Source organism: Eleginops maclovinus, chromosome 2 (genome assembly GCF_036324505.1).
Source record: "Eleginops maclovinus isolate JMC-PN-2008 ecotype Puerto Natales chromosome 2, JC_Emac_rtc_rv5, whole genome shotgun sequence".
In the NCBI taxonomy this organism is placed as follows: Eukaryota; Metazoa; Chordata; class Actinopteri; order Perciformes; family Eleginopidae; genus Eleginops; species Eleginops maclovinus.
In genome coordinates this window covers 19131471-19137619 of record NC_086350.1, presented here as the reverse complement: position 1 = coordinate 19137619, position 6149 = coordinate 19131471, and positions in this window count along the sequence as shown.

The window sequence follows — 6149 nt, the reverse complement described above, 5'->3', positions numbered from 1 at the left end:
TGCATCATCCACTAATCCTGTTTCCTACAATAATGACTAAGCAGCAAGAAAGCCACTTTGCTCAAGACTAAAATATCTTAACCATTGGAGGGATTTAATTTGTAGGTAAAAGCCTGCATAGCACAGTAGTATCATTTTTAGGAACATTTAATACTGTACTTAAGTACAATGTCAGGGTTCTTTTCTTTCTTCCATCCATGCTGGTTTATATGTGTACTCCACTTCATTTCAGAGGGTAAATGTGTACCTTATACCTCGTACTTTTCATATTAAATATATGTTGATTTAGCTGATTATTCTTCTGAACTTCTACTTCAGTATACATTTTTTTATTTCAGGACTTTTACCTTACTTCTCAGTAGTTATTTCACTTAAGTTAATGATCTGAGTTCTTCTTCCACTACTGCCATAGCAATATACCAGTATGGGGTAAATAAAATGGTTTATTTTTTTAACTGACCAATCAATTATACCACCAATATATATGAATATATTGTATAATAGATGATTTAATTCAGTTTGAATAGGAAGAATTTTAGCAGCAGGACTCGCCTAAAAACTGCATTTCACTCCCAGAGAACACAGACATGTTGACAGTCATGACAGAGTACTCATCAGAAGAATGAGTCTTTCCATAGTCCAGCTGGAAGACAAACAGGATGTACAGACACTAATTCACTTAGCAAATCTCCGTCTCACAGTGAGCACGGTAAGAGCAGGACAGCCTTGAGTGGTCTTGGCTCTGAGGATTTCTCTCAGTAGGCAGTAGAAGAATACCAAACAGCAATTAAATACCACTCAATGTGTAACATATTACATCCATTTCCACATTTAATCAATTAAAGCGAAGCATGCCTGTCAGTAGTTTGGTTTGTGTCTGCGACCTTTAAGCCACTTTTCATGACTACAGCATCAAACTATCCAGTTCATGACTGGCAGTCTGCCTCAGATCACTGCACTTACCCTTGGGCTGGCACAAACAAGGCTTCAAACATGATCAGTTACCATGACAACAAGACTTTCTTCCTGTCCTGGCCAATAAGAGATTTCAAAGCTTAGCTGGTAGCTGAGATATTGCCAAGTGTGTTTCATTTTTAGTTGGAAGAACAACACAGCTTTGTGAGAAAACTTATTCTGTAAAACATACAAATTAAGTTTGACCTTACAGTGTCTGTTTCGAAAAAAAAACACATCTCAATTTTCCAGTTCAGTTTTGTGTTAAGATATACACCTAAATAAGCACAGACCGCAAACACATTTTCTGAGTCAACGGGGCATAAAGCCCTGCACCCTATAGTGCGTAATGTCTTCCCACATGCACAGGAAGAAGCAGTTAATGAATTTAGGCCCTTATTAAAAATGACATGCTGTTCAATTCACCCTAATGGCTGGTAAAGTATGTTGGATTCTTATTTCACTCATCATGTTTTCCCCTTTTACAGACCATAATCTTAATATAACTTAATCTTTATTTAATAGGATCACCTATCAAGCCTGCCCTACTGATGTTAATACGCTGGCAAAGTAAAAACATACCAGACACAACAGAGCATGGAAATGGGTAATTGCATCTAAATCCGAGGAATTAGACGGTTTAATAAGTTAAATTACATTGTACCAATAGGTTGTACTACCCAGGCATGGATTTTCTTGATGGTTCAGTTAATTTCCTTCATCTGCAGAGCAATAAAGTCAAATGATGGCTGTGAGAACATCAAAACGCAGTGCAACAGAGAAGCCAGGTACATGAAGCATATGCTGCATGTTAACCTCATTACAAAACTTCATTAGTTATGATAAAAGGTTTGTCCCAGACACGCCACGGATCCAGTTATGTAATAGCAACACTCAGCCGATTCCGAACTCAACTCACATGCCCTCCTTAAGGGAAACCATCATATTACATAAATTATATTTTCTGAATTTGTCCGGCTAAAACTATAAGACTCTCTCCTGCTTGAATATAAACACATCAAATATTAAGAGTATTCTGTCTTGAAATAAAGTCAGTGTTCGGTGAAAAATCTTTAAAGATCAGATTCTCACAGGCAGTCAAGCCCGGAGAAAAAGCAGCTATCTAATGACACCTCTGAAAATCCAATATACTGGATAAATACATAAACGTTTTCATAATTTATGCTAGCTGTGTTCTCTGATGATATGTGCAAACCTAGCAAATATGATGTATTTTCCATTTGACGTAGTGTCATCACTGAAAATTGAACCAGTGTGTGTCAATAGCACCAACACAATAATGGGTCCATTTTGGTCAAAACAATCAATGTGTACTGAATAATGTTACTCTAGTATTGCGTAGTTGCTATATTGACCAACACTGGTTCAATCTCCAACTCTTTCATGAAGTAAATGTGTTCAGTTGTGGATGTGTATATCTGTTCGTCTCTCTAATCTTGTATAATACCGAACCCTTTAGTAAAAACATTTTTTGAGCTTTTTAATGACTTTATGCTCACGTTTCATTGTTTACTCACATTTGATCGCTTACAAATACATTTTTGTCAATTGGCTAGGCTAAAAGCAGGCCTTATCTAGTCTGCCACAGGACACATTTGACCTTTGCCATGGATCTAAAACTGACATCCATAGAGACTGGAGAATTGGTCTCAATTTTGCTTTTGCAACATTTCCCTATTCCCCCAGTAATGTGAATTCTGAACGTCACAAAGTCAAATGCCGTCAGTGTTACCTGCAGAGCATAGCAAACAAAGTGTAGTTAATCAGTCTTCTTATCATAACAAATACTGATTCCTAACAGAGTGTCCTTGTGACAAGACCAGCATTTTAATTGTACAGCCATGCACTGCCAATGTTTCCTCTCTTTCTGTCTCTTTCCTTTCCCCTCTGCTCTCCTTCCCTCCCCTCTCTTCCCACAGCAACTCTGAAGCTGCTGTGTACTTACCAGCCTGTGCAGACTAACTGTAATCAGTAGTCAGTAAACACAGTCCTGAGCAAAGGGTTCTCATTACAGCCGGAGACAATGCAGAGCTCAGCTGAGGTTTACACAATGACCTCAAGGTTCAGAACAAATCACTTCACATATACAGCACAGACAGAGGCCTGCAGGAGGATTGTCTCTACCCGTAATCAAAAAACTTGAGCTTGTCACATATGACAACATAAGCTGCGCTGAAGTGCTCTTTTCTCATTATGCATCAAAGCTGAAACGTTCTTGACCCCCACCATGACCTTGAGTTATAATGTGAAAACAGACCCAGCCTGTACTGTTTATCCAACATTAAGTTTTTTGGCTTTTCAGCCCCCATTTTGTATTTTAATTGCAAGTCATCTGAGCAGATGTTGACTCAGTAACTCCACAACAGGCTGAGGTCATGGTTTCAGTCGAGTTTTGAACTTGATACAAAGTGGCCATGATGGGTCACGTTCTGCAGCTTATACAATGAGTCTGAGCGCAAACACAGCCCAAGGACAGTAACCAAGCACCCCTTTGTCTTTAGGTTGAGACCGTAGACAAACACACACATATGCAACCAACACTTCAGTGTGCTGGAGGCACTAAAACACACAGACACATTCCCATACTTGTTGACCACTATTATCAATGATCATTGTTGTTGCAGGAAATTGACTATCACAAGCTTTCAAGAGATAGACAGAAGATAGACGGTTCTTTTTATCCGTGACCTACATTAAAAACAAGCCCATTGCTTCGTAAATCGTTCAGATGCACTGGGATTATGCCAGCGCTAGTTCCTGTGATGATGATTTTCTTTCTCAGATCCCTCTGTGTTGCATGTCTACAAAGCAGTCTCCTGCTGTCAGCCCTCAGGCTCTGAGTCACAATCTGGGAGTTAATAACACAACAGGACAAGAGGGAAATGGCTGAAGGGTTCAAGTTATTTAAAAGATAAAATACACGTGAAGTCAAAAACTGGAAATGTATTTCTGCCTATGGGTGGATAATATACTAATACTTATATATGTATATACTTGCACAGAATATTATGTGACTTCCACCACACTGATGCTGTCTTTGCCACATTGAAGTGTTTTTACTGATGCACTGTACACCCAACCAGTGTTGGAAAGTAAGATTTAATCAAGAATTGATTTATGGTACTTGTACACAAGTTGACTATTTTTATGTATATGCAACTTCATACTCGACACCATCTACATGGAAAATATTGTAATTTGAGCGGACAGCTTAATTTACTTTTCATATTAAACATCTTTTTCACTTCCCTTTTCAATGAAAAACATATATTTGGTGATTAGAATTTGAATATTTTTGATAAACTCAAAGATCAAGTGTTCCTAAATGGGCTTCGCGAAATCTCCTACGTCTTGTTTACTTTTTGGATCAGCTGAAAATGCCTTGCTATGTGGTTTAAAATACCCAACAGTACATAACTTTGCTAAAATAAAACCACCGTAAGAATTTACAGCAGTAAAGATTACCCAGCACATTATTGCAGAAGTAAGAATAATCCAAAAACATCAAACATCAAATTTACTTGATATTTTAGGTATATTTTCTAAAAATGCTTTATTTTCGTTGTTGTGAAGTATTTCCACAGTTTGTTATTAGTACGTTTACTAGTAAAGCATTTGCTATACACCCTTCACATTGCGAAAATTAAGTAGAAGTGCAGATATCATGTTCCCAGATCTAATATTGACATCTTTAGGTTAATGGGGTAAGTGAGAAGTGACAGCATGAAAGGAGCTGTCAATGACTAACAGGCTTTCTAACACAATCTTTTACTGGTGTCTCATAGCAACAAATTAATCTTGCTTCAATTAGAGTTTATTCTGGGGCACATTCTAAGATATAACCCTTTCTTATGGTTTAATATTGTTAGCACATTCATTTCATATTTGATCGTACAGTATACGGATTATGATGATATTACAATGACCTTCTAGACAATTAAACTTATTTTGTAGAGAATACAGCCATCAGTCCCAAACCATGTTGTCTTGTTCTCTTTTTTTACTGCATTGCTCTCTAAATTCTCACACTCCATCTTATCAAACCAGAGCTTTGCCCTCTGTGTTGGCGAAAAGAGCAAACACACAACTATCGTGTGCAGCTGTTCAAATATTATGACATGTGATCTCTATGCTGGCACAAAGAGAGCTTGTAGTGAGCGACTGGGGCACAAAGACTGGGAGAGCTGGGAGCTCATCTCTGAGGCCTGTCCCCACCTTTCTACAAAAACACACACACAGCAACGTATTTATTGTGCATTCTGCTAAACTGCATTGACTTTGAGGAATAGCCACACATGCAGAAACTCCTCACATACTAAGCATCCGTTAGATCCGACACTACCTGCATACAATCATGCAAAAGAAACGTGGCAATCAGGAAAACTCTGTGAAGCATTATCTACATAAACATGTGTTGAATAAACATGACATTGAGCGGTGGTTTTTTCAAACAGAATTCTTATCAAAGGCCAGCAGAATAATTGAATTCCTTATCTTATGAAAGAACAAAATTGCTTTTGTTCTGTTGTTTGCCTTGCTTTGTCACTCCTTGAAAAGATGTGCAGAGCCATTCATTCATCCCACTCCCAACACTTGTGTTTTGTGCACTTGGTAGCCTCTATCGCAACCATACATAGGGATCAAATGAACAAAGTCTTAGTCTCTAAGCTTTCCTGACATTTAAAAAGTCCTTCCTCTCAACACCTACAACTAATACTACCAATGAAATCTGAAGGGGATTATCTGAGGCTAAATGATACAAGCATTTAACTCACCACTGAAGGCAAGATATGTCACCAATGAAATAAGGTTGATTTGAGGCTGGTCAGCCATAGATTAAACCTTTAAATAGATTAGGTCAGAATTTGAGTTATGAAAACTCTTGATGCAAATGGACATTTCCATTATTTACTAGACAAGGCAAAAATCTCCACAGCCGATATGTTCAACACTCTTTTAATAAATAGCACGTCAGGGAGGAAGAAGAAAATACTGTAGGTATTTAAGGGAGAAATGCCCCTTCAAAAAATACTTTACATCCTAGTTTCCATAGGGTCATTCAAGAATGAAAGAGGAATGCTCTCAATTTAAATTAGTTCATGGAGAACAATGTGTGTGAAATTGACAGCTTGAGGCCTTTGAAGGGCTTAAATACCAGCATCACATTCTCCATT